We start from the raw sequence: 14,428 nt of genomic DNA on the forward strand, positions 1-14,428 counted from the left end.
AGCAGTAAATGACATCTAATCCATAGTTGCTATGAAAAATCCAGAGCGTCTGGAAAACAAACGGATATAAATCTTTAAGGAACTCCAGTCCTGCAAAGATTAGCCAAACCCGAGAGTGTGAGAGCGTTCGCAGGGAACGTCAGCGGATCGGAGGGGTGACTCTGTGGCTAATCATTAAGGACTTTCTCTAATATATTTCTTTGCATTCATTTGTTCCTTTTTAAGATGATCTGATCTGTGTGAACATTCTTTTCCAGAATTATAAAATATTATGTCTGAAAGACGCCTGGCATGGCTAGAAAATAACTTTTTGGCACTGCTTTCATGCTGTTGTTCTGCAACTGTATAAGTTTTTCTCATGACTTTTAGAGTTTTGCAAAATAAATTCCACCACCTTGACAAAAATGTTGTCTCTCCATACAGTAACCAGCTGATAGCATCTTTGGATGGTTGTTTTGAACAAATGATTTTTCCCCCAGAAAGATGCACCTCTCCTGTTTGTGATTTTCACTCTTTTCTGTGTGCACCGGCTAGTCCAGCACATTTCCCTGCCCTCCTCGGCGTGACAAGGGTCACACAACAGCTCCAGCGCTCCGGGGAAGCAGCAGCGCAGGAGACAGTCCAAGGCAATCCCTGCACACAGGCGCTAGGGCCGGCATGAATCAGTAACCAGGATAACAGGGAACAGAGAAAACACTGAGGAGAAAAGTGGCGTGAAGAAAACACAACTATCTTCTCAGCCTGCATGCATATGGTTGGATTATAGGAAAAATATATATGCATTTGTGGTAGAAGAAATAAGGGAAATATTTAATTTCACAAGAAAATTTGAAAGTGATTTTCAATAAAATCCTTTTTTTTCCCTGTGGCTCTGTGTAGGAGTTGTACCTCACTCGCTCTTCATAATTGTCCTCTTAACCTGGAACAAAACCTTCCCACAGCAGCGTGTTTTACAAGCAGCACCTTATAATCCATAAATCACGCGCGTTTGAAAAGGCCATCAGCAAAGTGCGAAACTTGCTGCTCAGCTGACATGGCAGATGAATGCTGTGGTCGGACAATACCCTGCAGAACACCAAGAAATGTTGCAGTTTTTCCTGGCTATTACTTTTTGGTTTTTAGTGACTGATGTATTTGCAAACCCGAAGACTCCATTCCAAGACACACAAAAATACAAGTCAAAGGTCAGCAGGAGGATGTAAAAATACCATTTAATCTTATCTTTGTAACACTTCATGTAGACTTATTTCACCATCTTCAGTCTCTATTTGTTGAAAGACTAATTTATTTCTGGACTGCCGGAAAAGAGAGAAACATTTTTCAACATGCGTGGAGTAAAAGCTGCTGCGCACAGACACACACACAATTTTATCCTTTATATAGTGTTGGGGAGAATAATACTTATGAACAACTTTCCATACCAAAAGTACCAAAACAAAGCATATACTTCCATACTTACATAAAGAAACATTATTATTGCAGCGCAATGTTTTATGTTTAATGCTTATTTGCTACAAGTTTTAAAAAGTTTATGTTTTGCATAGTTAGATGTAAACTATCCTTTGTTTGTGAATATTTTCCATTCTATATTGTACATTCATGAATAACTGGGACATTTTCACATTTTTCATTACTGTGGCAATTCACTGTGGCAGCATTGATAACAAATGAACATATGCATGCTAAGTTATTGACATTAATGCGAGGTTTTTTGTTCTTTGTCACTCTTCTTGGCTTGGGACTTCAGAAAGGGACTTGGGCTGTTCTGGAGAAAATTTAAATGCAACAGCCAAAGGCTACAACTCGCCACTCCGTCACAGAAACCTCTTTGCAAGCTCCCAGACACAGGTTAGAAAACCTGCTGGCTGCTGCAGAAATTCAAGTTTGCAAAGAGCAACCGGGCTGCGTGTTTCTAACCCTGGTGTGTTTCTAACCGGGCAGCAACACAGCAGGGCTGTGCGCGAGCGCAGCGCGAGCGTCTCGCGACGCGGCGGCTCCCGGGAGCCCTCCCATGTCGCGCGGGGAGCGCTCCGCGGCGGCCGCTTTGTCCTAGGCCCGGGGGAGCCGGGGTGCCGCCGCTAAAAGAGAAATTAAACAGCAGCAAACGCGCGCCCAACAAAAGGCCCTTTTCTGGTTGGGTAACGAAGGCCATACTGATAGATTACTGCCTGGTTTCCATGGGGACCTTTTTGTTCTAACTTCAGATATTGATGATTAGGGTTAAATAAGGCACCTATTTTATATATATATATATTTTTTTTTCTGAGCTCTGTGGAAGTTAGAAACAGCGGGTGATTTTTTTTCTGTGGGTGAAACTGTTAGCAATCGATTGCTATCTATACGTATGTGCGTACGTGTGTGTTTTGGGGATGATTACCTCCGATCCGTGAGGAATCGCTGCTGCAGCACGACACAATTAGCACATTTTTGGCATTCCTGGGAAGGCTGCTCCACGCGGGGCCGGGGCCGGGACCCCCCATCCGCAGCAGGGCCGGCTCCGGGGTGCAGCCTGCGGCAGGGGGAACGAGCAGGCCCAGCTAGGCCCCGTGCCCCATCCCAGCGCTTTTCACCCCAAAACGAGGCCGTGTGGTGCTGCCATGGGGCACGCTGGGCCCCAGGGCCGGCCCGTGGGGCCGCTCCGGAGGCTTCCCGGGGGCCCCGGCGCGGAGGGGATGGGATGGGGCCTCCCCACAGGCTCGTTCCCCAAAACCGCCCTGTTTAGCAGCAAAGCGGCGGTGGAGCCGCTGGCAGAAGAGGGCCCGGTGCCATTCCCGGCCACCATGTAGCCCCCTCGGCCCTGTGCGCCAGCGAGTTGAATCAGGGGGAAAAAGAAAAGAAATAAATAAAAAAGCCAAAACAACAGAAACAAGCCCTCTAAGTGCACTGCGATACAGCTGCCCCCCTCCTCGTTCTCCCCCTCCATATTGCGAAGGGCATCACGAACGCACCCAGGGGCCGGGTGCTGCTTTGCTTGCACGTTGCACAAATCAAAGTAAACACTTTTTTTTAATATTATTATTATTATTATTATTCTAAGGCGAGGAGGAAGAGGAGGACGGGGCTCTGGTTGCTCCCATTGGCCGCGCAGCTCTGGCTGCAGCTGCAGGACACAATTAATTATGCTAATTGTGTGGGGAGCGGATGTACTTTTTTTTTTTTTTTTTTTTACTTTTTTTTTTCCCTCCCCCCCGCCCCCCCTTTATTCCTCTCTCTTTTTTTTGGCTGGTTGGTAAAGGGGAAGGAGACGCCCTGGGCTGGGATCACATGATATTGTCTTCGCGCCACTTTCGTAAAACCCTTTTTATTCCAAGGCTTTGCTCGGGCTAAAAGGTAACGTGTTTATCTTTCGTTTTTCCTCCCTTTCCCTTCCCTTCCCCTCCCGGCTTCCCCCCCAGCCCAGAAAGAGAGCGCGGATCCGAGGGTGCCCCCCGCGCTCGCGAGGTTTGTTTAGTTATTTTTTTGTTAAATTATTTTGAAGAAATCTTTATTTTCGCTCGTTTTCCGCGCTCCTGGCGCCGCGCAGCCCCGCGCGGAGCCGCCTCCCGCCCCGCCGCGCGCGGGGCCGCGGGGCGCCCCGGGCCACCTGTAGGAGCGCGCGGGGCCCCCCCGCCTCCCGCGCCCCCTCCGCGGGGCTCCCCGCGCCTCCAACAATGGCCGGGGCGGGAGGCCGGCACCGGGGCGGGGGGGGGGGGGCTTTTGTCCGGGGCACCGGGGAAACTGAGGAGGGGGGACGAATGAAGCGGGGGGTGGGGGGGGGTTAACGGGCGGCCCCCCCCCCTCTTCCGCCCCCCACGCGCGCCACGCCGCGTGTCCGTTGTGTGTGTGCGGGGCGGGGGGGGCCGCGCGCCGCCCCCGCGTGGCCGGTGCGTGGGGGGAGGGGGCCCGCGCGCGGCGAGCACATGGCGGCGCGCGGGCGGCGCGGGGCGCATGCGCGGCGCGCGGGGCGCGCTGGGGCTTGTAGTGCGCGGCGGGAGGGCGGGCGGGCCGGGAGGCGGGAGCGCGCGCGCGCGCGGGAGCGCGGGGGGCGGGAGCGCGGGCGGCCGGAGCGACCACGCGCTCGGCGGAGCCGCCGTCGGGGCGCCGCGCTCCGCGGGAGCGCCAGGTTGGGAGCGGGGGGCGCCGGCGCGGGGGGCGCGCTGGGGCCCGCGTGTTCGCGGGGCGGGAAGGGGAGCGGATGCGGCGCGGGGAAACGGGACGGGGAAGCGGCGCGGGAAGGCGGCCGGGCCGCCCCGTCGGGCCGGGACAAAGGGGCCGCGCGCGGAGCCGCCCCGGGCGCTGCGCGGCGCGTGGGCGCTCGCGGCCTGCCCCGACGGGGCGGCGGGACGGGCCGCGGCGGCGGCGGCGGCCCTCGTGGCGGGCCCCGCGGGGGGGCGGGCGGGCGGCTTGGCGCGTTTTCGGCGCTTTGAATGGAGGACTCCATTTCCCACAGTGCCCCGGCGGGGCCCCGGACGGCGCGGCCGGCACGTGGCGCGGGGCAGCCGGGGCTCCGCGCGACCGCCCCCACGGGGAGCCCTCCCCGCCGCGCGCGCACGTGGCGGCGGCCCCGGCGCGGGCAGCGCCGCGGCCCCACGGGGCGTCCCTACCCCCACGCGTGGCCCCGCAGCGGCGTGAATCGCGATTCTTTATTATTTTGAATTTAATTATTTATTGGGAGGGGGCGGCCGCTTTGTGCTGCTCGGCGGCCTCGTCTGGAGGACGGAGCCCGGGGCCGGCGCGTGCCCCGCTGGGGAGCGGACACCCGTGGGGCCGGGGCTCGTGGGGCGCTCCGGGAAGCGCCCCGGGGAAAAGCCGCGTGAGAACATGTCCCACGGGAGCAGGGGCGCGGGGTGGCCCTGTGCCCCTTGGAGTGCTTCCTGATTGCCTTTAGGAACCACAGGGGAAGCCATTTTCACCTCGAGCTAAGTGAAAGTTACCCCGTGTTGGTGCAGCCGTGGTTAAGCTGCCTTCTCCAAACTGGACCAACTTCTGCGTCTCCGCTAGCACAAGGGAAAACACACGAGAGTCAGCAAGAGGCCAGATTGCCTTCTTAATGCCCAATCTGCATGCCACGTAACATTAATATGTGTCTTATTTCTTCGCAGGTAACGCTGGCTCCTGTGCTTTGATCAAGACGCTGCTTGGTGTTGCAGCTGGGCTGAAATGAGAAGACCTCTTAAGTGGAAGAGTTTCTGTCTGGTGATGGGCCTTGAGTTGTGTAAAAGTGCTTACAGTGCAGGTAGAGTTTGGGATCTACTGCAGTATAAGCACTTCCAGCATGACTGTGGCAATTCGGTGACTGGTGGGGCACGGACCCAACCGCGACTGTGGCTGTGCTGCGTTAGAGCTCCTCCGCAAACGGTTCTTGTGTTAAGGTGCATCTAGTGCAGTTAGTGAAGTAGCGTAGAATCTACTGCCCTAAATGCTCCTTCTGGCACAAGCTGCTGCCCCAGCATCCGAAAAACGCATCCGCCTGGCTCTAGCTCAGCAATGACAGCTTTAGCTCGAGCGTTTCATTTCGCAGAAGGCAATTGCTCAGGAAGTAGTTTTGTCCTAGCAGTATCAAAGTGCTCATAGTGCAGGTAGCTTTGAATTGGACCTACTGTAATGTGGGCACTTACAGTACTGCTAGATAAAGTGCATCCTAGCTAGTGGCAGTTTCTTGAGAAGATGGTGCTGATTACAGTCAGTTTTGCAGGTTTGCATCCCAGCTTACTAAAATTGCTGTGCAAATCCATGCAAAACTGACTGTGGTGGTGGTGAATCTGTTGTGAATAATGGGTGTGGAAGCACTTTGTGTTGTTGTTTCCCTCTGTGAAGATCTGAAGATGCCTCTTTGCACTGGTTTCTCCATGGGTGGGGATTTGTTGCATTACTTGTAGCTATGTGTAGAGTATTGCACTTGTCCCGGCCTGTGGAGGAAAGGAGGACTTGTCTTCAGGCTGCGCTTCTCAAACTGGCCGGCGTGGTAAGCTTTGTTTTGCTGTTGTCGGGTGGATCACGATGCAATTTTGATTAGTTTAGTAGGAGAAAAATTGCACGGTATCCATCTGTAAACCGCAAGACCTTCATCGCTGACAACGTAGCTCTTGTCAGCAGGCAGCTCCCACGGCAGCCTGCGGTGGTTGTGTTCACAGCTCCTCGCCCCAACACCCAGAGGGAGCAGAAGAAACAAAACTTCTCCAGGTGACTTAAAAATATGGGGGAGCGGGGGGTGCAAGGAGGGATCTTCTGGAAAATGCAGTGAAATGTAAATGGCTCTGGTGGACTTCACAATAAAGTGATTTTTCAAATAATGATGTTTAATTATGAGTCTCATTAAAGTGCAGTTGCAGGAGGTCGCTAACAAAAATAAGGAGACCCTTTTGCCTGGCTCGTTGGTTGGAGCCTTGTTCTGCCTCCTGCCCGCTCAGAGCCACCTCCACCGCGTTGATGTTACGGAAGGTAGATGTGCTGGGGCCCTCCTGCTGCTGCAGTTGTGTGCTGTGGCCCTTAGGATGGGGAATGTTTCCCCCAGGCAGGAGGAGGAAGCCCTCGAGTGAGTCGTGTTGAACTCCAAGTCCTCAAGCAATAGTTGAGGACTCTTTTGCTCCCTTCTTTGCGCTCTGGCTCCGTGAGCTGTGACGTGGGCAGTGTAGCTGCAGCCTGTCTGCAACTGCTGCTCCCGGGAAAGGGGAATCCTTGGGTTGTCGCAGCTGCGGATTCTGGCAGAATGCTGCAAGATGCTCCGTGTGGGAGCAGGGGCCGGATAGCGGTGCTGCTGCACGAGGCAGCCCAAGCCCGTGGGCCCCTCGCTGGGTGCTCCTGCCTGCAATCCGGCGCGGATGCAGCGGGCGGCGGGTCTGGATGGTGTCAGGGAGCTGGAGCTGCTCCCTGCGCTGTGGGTGGGTGTCGTGATGTTCCCTTGGGCAGGGGCAGAGCTGGGGTGGCTGGTTTGGGGGTGTCTCGGGGGGAGCTGCCTGTGTCCAGGGCAGGCTGGGGTGACGCTTGTTCCAGTGCTGCAGCTCCAGGTCTGTTAGTTGCCTCCATGCACCGGTGCAAACACCTGCAGTGTAGAACACCCTTCCCCAGCTGCAGAAATCCTGCCCGTGTGAGAGGGTTGTGCCGTGGGCCTGGCCGGCAGTGGCCAGGGCTGCCGGCGGTGGAGTGGGGACCCTCCTGTCCCTTAGTGCCATCCGAGTGCCCCGAGGGACCGTGGCTTCCTGGGCAAGTCCTGCAGGTGCCTGGGAGCCCCCGGGCGGCTGCGGGAGCCCGGGGTGAAGGTGCCGAGCGGCCGCCGGCCGTGGAGGCGACGTCCCCCGGGGAAAACGCTCCCGGATGGCGCCTGCTCCGCGGTCCCTGCGGGGGCTCCCACCCAGCTGGTGTCTCCGTGCGCTCTTAGGCGCCAGGGTCTAATCTGACCAGGGTCTAAGCTGTAATCTTCCTCGTGCTGGGGGGAGCCGTAAGCGGGACGCCAAATCCCTGCAGGAGCAAAAGGAGAAGATGCTCCTCCAGTGCGGACCCCTTCTGGATGTCAAAAGCGAGGGAAAAGGGGCTGGAGGACTTGGCTGATAGTGATTTACTGCGGCGCAGCGAGTCCCCAGCCACGCGGGCAGCATCAAGAACAAAACCACGCTAGGAACAACCAGTGCTGGCTACAGCCTTAATGCTCTTGGAGGTCTAAGGGTCCCTCGGGGACAGTCCCACCAGGGCCTCCCGTCGCAGCCCCTCTGGGGCTCCCAGCTCCATTGCGAGTTCTGATCCAACCTCTCCTGTCCGACCCGTTTGAGCCTTGAGCCTCTCCACCAGGAGGGGGATCCAGCCCTCCCGCTCACCTTGCAGTCCCAGAGCGATGTGGGGACCGGCAAGAGGACGGGATCGTGGACGGCATCGGGTGAGCACTGCAAGCTGAGTTGTGTGGATGACAGGATTGCTGTTGTCTGGTCCGCCGAGCAAAGCGCTCCGTTAGCAGCGTTGGTGTTTGCTTTTCTGAGGAGTATCCGCACAATCCGTTCCCGGTGGCAAGGCTGCCGTTTGCAGTTTGGGAGGTTCGCAGGGAGTTTTCTGACTTTGCCCAAATTGCTGAAGTCTGAGGAGCGAGCTGAGCGTTTCTGCCACCGTAAACTGCCTCTTGCGCTGGGAAAAGCGCAGAATCCGCCAGCTTCGTTGCAAGAGGCTTTGGCAAGCTGGTGCCCCATGCCGCTCACTGCACGCTCAGCGTCCCGCGTTGTCCTTAGTGCCAGGCTCTGGCGTTTGCGCGCGCTGGGACGGTAGCGCCTTTCCTGCCTTCAGGCTGCGTTTATCCAGCGTGCAGAAAAACGGCCATGAGGCTGCGACGTGCTGGGTGTCGGCGTCGCGGGATGCTGCTGCTGTCGTCACCTTGGTGTTTTTTTCTCTTTAAGGCCGGTGAGAAACCATTGGAGAGCTGCGATCGGAGGCTGCAGAGACCCCGTGCTGCGGCCCAGGGTTCCTGCTCCAAACTCCCCCTCGCCGCCTGCATCTGGGTGAGTTCTTCGGTCCTTTCCTTCTCTTGTCCTTGAGACTGAACTTGGGGTCCGCAGGGATTGTGGAGGCTCCCGCTGCACGCAGGCTGCCCTTGGGCTTGCAGCCCGTTCAGGCTGTTCTCACTGCTCAGGTCCCTCTGTGGGGATGCTTTACATCCTCCCCAGTTTGAAAATACCGAAGCCGACTTTTGTAGTAACGTTCTGTACGCTACCAGCACGGCAGGGCATGCGTCACCTTCAGCCTAGGTTGTCTTCTGAGCCTCTTTGGGAGAGGCCCTTGATTGCTGAGGTTTGGGATACCCTGTTTAATAACAGGCTGGGCTGGGCTGCACTCGTCCTTAGGTGACGTTTGGGCTCCGTTTCTTCACGAGGAGCATCGTGGCTGCCAGGCACCAGTGTGCGAAGGGCCAGGGCTGCTCCGGGAGACGTCGTGGCAGCCGTTCCTGGGAGTGGGATGTCAGGAAGGAGGCGGCTCTGGTCATTTTTTGTGCTGCAGGGGCATAAACAGGTAGGAGCGTGTGCAGGCGTGAGGGCTTCCCATAGAAAGACACAGGTCTCATTCTGGAGGCTTCAGATGACTTGGAACACCCGAGCGCCTGGGCTATTTTTACAGATTGGGAATATTTCCTATTATTTTCAGTCTCCTTGTTGCCACACAACACTCTTGTTACTCGGTGTGCACGCGGTTATTCCCCACTCCAGTGGGTGTTTGCTGAGCCGGAGCATCCAGCAGGAGCTTTCCCCCTTTCTCTCCAAGGAAACTTGTTAAAATTGTTCTTAATCTTTCTGAACCAGCATTATTTTTAAAGTATTGTCTACTGCTGTGGGTTTGCAGGGTTTTGCCAATAAAACTTGGCCTTCATTTCCAGCTGATATTAGGTTAAAATCACACTTTACATAGAGGGTGAAGTATTTCTCATGTGTTTATTTTGTCTTGGTCGCCTAAACTAGCGTTGTCCAGAGCAAAACCAGATCCAAGCCTGTTGGTCCATCCATCCTGGCATCCTCTTGCCCTGCTGCGCTTTTTCCCTGCATCAAACTTCCCGTGGTGGTGATAGACCGGGATAAGGGGCTTGGTTCTCTTTGCCTTTTACACCTGCCCCTTGAGTTAAATGACTGCTCTGCTGCACCTGATATTCCAGCCACTGTAGTTGGATCAGAAGCCATGAGCTATCCAGCGGAATAGCTGGAAGTGCTGACCATAAAGGTTACGTTTCATTTGCCAGCATATTCCATAAGTGGCCTGGGTGGTGCCTGTGTATCCAAAATAAATTGGCAAAAATACTAGTAAAATTTCACAAAATTGGCAAAACAACGTGCTGAGGCTTCAGCTGTGCCCCCTGCTCCATGGCGATGGTCCGTGTGCTGCAGGGAGGGTGTGCGAACCCCGGCGCTCCTCTGGGAGAAGGATCCTTCCAGCCTTTTCTGGGATTTGGCTGATTCTCTGAAGGAGAAGGACTTTTATTAAAAAAAGACCAGACAACGTGCAGGTCCCAGCAGTGCTGGTGACTCCCGGGGTGTGATGGGCATGGAGAAGGGCTGTTCCCAGGGGTGCTGAGGAGCTCCTTGTTGCTGGAGCTGCAGCCCCTGCGTTTTTGCCCTGTCCGGAGGTGGGATTGAGGCCCTTGCTGTGATGCCAGGAGATGGCACCTTGCCCAGTCCTGCTGTTGCACGTGAGGGGTCCTGGCCACAAGGTGCCCACCGTCCCGCAGGCTGGACCAGCCTGTCCGCCCTATCCCATCCCGCTCCACTGCATTTCCCGTTGCCCGCAGGTCCGGAGGATGCAGCTGCATCATTGATGGGAGCAAAGAGGGGGTCAGGATGCGAAGCTGCTGCCGAGGGGGTGTCTCTGAGCGGGTTTAACTCGCTCTGCACCACGTTGGTTTGGGGCGCAGCCTGGCTCCTGGTCCAGGGGCGCCGGGTGCCTTCCCGAGCCGGTTCCTGCTCCCGTGGGGAATGACTGGGGCGAGTGCACAAAAGCGGCCGTTCCGCACCCAAATCCCCTGCCCGGAGCACTCAGCAGGGCCGCGGCCGCCAGCGGCTCCCTCCGAGCATCCCCGTCCTCGGGCTCCCGGTTTTCCTTTCGCCACGTGAGGGCAGGCTGCACCCGGAGAACGCGCGGCGCCGGAGCCCCTCGCTCGGCTCGACTCGGGGGGCTCCTCGCGCCTCCTGCTCGGCCTGGGCTCCTCTCCCTCCGCCCGGAGGGTTTTGGGCCTTGCATCACTCTGCACACGTCTATTTTAGCTGCTTTCTTTAGCATTTTAGCTGCTTTCTTGCACTTTTGCAGCCCAGCTCTGCCCTACAGTAACTTTGGGTAATTTCCATTGATTTTAAAGAGCCGAGCAGTAACTGGGTTTTATCAGAACAATGCTAATGCCACAGAGGGATTTGGTGCTCTGGATGTTATCTCCATCTCACTTGAGTTTACTCCTTTGCTTAAATTAGCTCTCTCTTTTCAATGGTGAAGTAGCTTACAAGTAACAGCAAATGCCTAGTGGGAATATATTTGCTTTATAAATTGCTTTATAAAAAGCGATATGGGTTTGTCAGTGTAGCAAATAGCACTCACTGTTTTAGGGCTTGTGGGCTTAAAACCAGAACGAGGAAGTCGGAGGTGTCGAAAGAGGATGCTGAAGGTCTGCGGGCCAGCAGGATGGTGGCTGGGGCAACCCAGAAAGTGGCCCCACGGAAAGTCCCCGAGTTGCTCCTGTCCCAAGTGCTGCTCAGTCTGGGAACAAAATGCTCTGTGTTCACACCCATGGGAGCGGGCGGGCTGCGATTTATAGGTCTGGGGACAACCTCCTGCTCACCATGCGGTGCCAGCACCACAAACCCCTGCCGACATGCCATTAGAAATGACACAGCAACAAGGGACAAGCATAAAACCCAAGTCCCGCAGCGCAGCGACGCGATTGCGGCGGGGAAAAGGCCGCCAGCTGTTATTTGTCTTAAAAATGTCACCGGTGTCACAGTGACCACCATAAAACCCAAGTGCCGATCAGTCACCCGCAGAGCCGGTGACGGCAGCCCCGCTGCGCGGCCGTGTCCTGCTCTCTACAGCCCCGGATAAATCTTTGGCCGTCTGCGTTTTTGAGAACTCGCGTGGAAATAAAAAGATGCAACATTTGTCCCTCTGCAAGGAGCTCGCTCTGGCGCTGGCCGCGATGCTCGCTGCGGTTTCGTCCCCGCGCGCCCTTCTCCCCCGGCACGATTAAAAGCGGCGACTGGCGTTAATCACCACTCTGCTCCCGCAACAGATGTTGACATTTCGCTATTGTCCCAGCATTAAATGTCAAGTTATTCCCGTCCAAAACCACCATTTACAATTTCAAAGAACCCATCTGCAGCTGCAGTGTTTGTGGGCGAGCGGCTGCGTGCGAAGCCGGCGTCGCGGAGCGGCTTTGCCGTGGGCAGCGGCGGGGCCGTCCGTGCGCTGGGAGCCGCCGGGATTAATGAATTCCCTTCCCGGCGCCGTAACCTCTGCGTGCGAGCAGGGCGGATGGAGGGAAACTTGCCTTTGAAACGGGCAATTCTGCACGTCGGGGGAGTGACTTTGGGGGCTTCTGCTGTTGTTGCAATGCAGGTTTTGGAAAAAGGGAGCGTTCAATGGAGGGTGGACAGGGAGTGTGGAGCATCCGGACAGGCCGCGGGGTGGCGGATACGATGCAGCTCATGGGAAAACAGCCCTGGGAGACTACAGAAACTCCCAGAAAACAAACGCTCTTGACGGGGCCCAGGAGTTCACTTGCCGCTTGGCCGGTTTGCACCAACCACGATCTAGGGCCTGAGGCTGCTTTTTTGATGATAAAGCAGAAAATGACCTTCTTGCTTTTGGTGGGAGCTCGCAGGGAGCCGCTCAGTGCTCTCAGATGAACGAGGGAGCTGCCGAGCTCGGCAGCTTCTCCCGGGAGAGTCTGTAAATGAGCAGAGACGGGTAATAAGAAAATAATTCGAGGGGGTTTTATTATTATTACATTTAGTGGTGGGGTTGTCTGTTTAATGCTTTGTATGTTTTTTTCTGTGCTAGATAGGTGAGTTTATATTACATGGTAAAAAGCTATTAGTTTTCTCAAAAGGTTGTTGGTTTCTCCCCTCCCCGCCACCAAACTGCTAAATTATGTTTTCGATTTTATGGGAATGCTCCTTCATTTGCACTGAATCCTGCGCTCTGTCGGCCGCCCCAATCTCATCCTGCCAGGCTATTAGGCGGACTAATTGGATCTGCGTTACTGCGGCCGTATATTTCTATTGGGAATACTTAATAAACGAGGAAATGCACGTGGAGACGGAGACTGCATCCTCCTGCTTTTGGGGGAGGTTTCTGGAAATGCTCCCTTCGTCCAAGCGTTTTCCCGAGCCGTGACCCTGCCCGGCTGCGGGATGCTGCCGATGCTCCGGCCTGGAGAAGGGCAACGGCAGCGAAGGAGGAGCAGGGAGGAAAAATCGCGTGGGTTTTGCCTGCACCCCTGAATCCTCCAAGGGCAGCATGCCCAGATGTGCACTGTGGTCACTTGTCATCTTCAAGCTTGGGCCTAGACTGAGATTAAACGAAGCTCCCACAAGGTCGCTCAGGCCTGGCCCTGCCCCGGGACATCCATCCTGGGACAACCGTCTGCCCTGGATCCGGGCTGCTCCTTGTCCTCGATGCTACAATACATATCTATGGTATATATATGTATCATAGATATGATATATCTATCTCTCTGGTGCACTGGCTATAACATCACAGCTTGCAGGTTGCGAATCACCCCGGTTATAGCAAGCGCTCCTTGCTGTGTGTCTGGGACAGAGGAATGCCGCATCCCTGAAGTTTCTGGAATTACCGGGTATAAAATGGCCTCTGGGTCACGTATCTGCTCTCCCCCCGGCACAACAGCATTTCAGGAGCAGCCGAACATTCCCGATACCTTCGGAATAGCCTCTTTACTGTGGGATTGCAGCCCATCTCCGCATGCAGCCTGGCAGGGATGTGCTTCCCGTATAACTCTTTGTGGAGTTTTCGCCTATAATACTAAGCATTAAAATTGTTGAAGATATAAACCAGGTTGCACTGGGGGGCCAGTGTGCAGGAAAAAAAAAAAAAAAGAATTCCTGGAAAGGAACCTTAATGCTCCTTGGTCTGCACAGATCCACTCCTGTACAGCATTTACGGTGCTAGTGCCCTGTTCTCCTTTGCTTGGCTGTTTGCAGAGCTCTCGGGTACTATGGAGCCCGTGCGGGGAATTGGACCCACCCAGAGGTAAATCCAAGCAGGATGTCCAGAGGTAAATCCAGCATGCCTGTCCTGTATTTGAGAAAGCATTCCATTCAAATTTGAGCTTCTCTTTCTGCCAGTAAATTTAGAGCCACCTGAACTAGTGGCTGAGGGAAGGACCACAACTCGGGCTTGTTGCATCGCCACCAGTTTTAACTTGCTTTAACTCTTGGTTGATAAATGCACTTTGTATTTGCAGGCAGTTGTTGAGTTAATGAAAAATCCCGCTGTGAAGCCAGATCCTGTAAACAACAATGATGTTATTTGCTAATTTGATCTGAAATCTGAAAGCACTATGCAGTTTTTGCAGAGGTACCTAGATGCTGCTTATCTTGCCCTGCATAAAATTCTTTGCAATGATGGCACGCTTGGCAGTATATGTGTACTTACTCAGGACAGTAAAAACCCGCTGCACTTTAATGAAATAAACACAGCGGGTTGGGAGACGAGAACAGGGTATGCTCCAGTGCCTTGGAGACAACTGCAATTGGGCCATAAACCTAACACAGATTGCAGTGCTGGATATAAAGCAGCGCCTCAAATACCAGCCTTGGTATTTTGCAGTTCAGCCTAATTGCTTCCCAACCCAGAGCGACGCTGCCCACGAAAACCAAACTGTTGCATAAACCTAAGAAATCCATCAGCAAATCGATGCAAGGGGTGCAGGAAAACGGGTCGACGGTCCGGAGTGGCCAGCACAGTTTGCACCGTTGAG

This window comes from Tinamus guttatus, unplaced genomic scaffold, assembly GCF_059628265.1.
Source record: "Tinamus guttatus ecotype Peru unplaced genomic scaffold, ASM5962826v1 Tinamus_guttatus_pri_ptg001087l, whole genome shotgun sequence".
NCBI lineage: Eukaryota > Metazoa > Chordata > Aves > Tinamiformes > Tinamidae > Tinamus > Tinamus guttatus.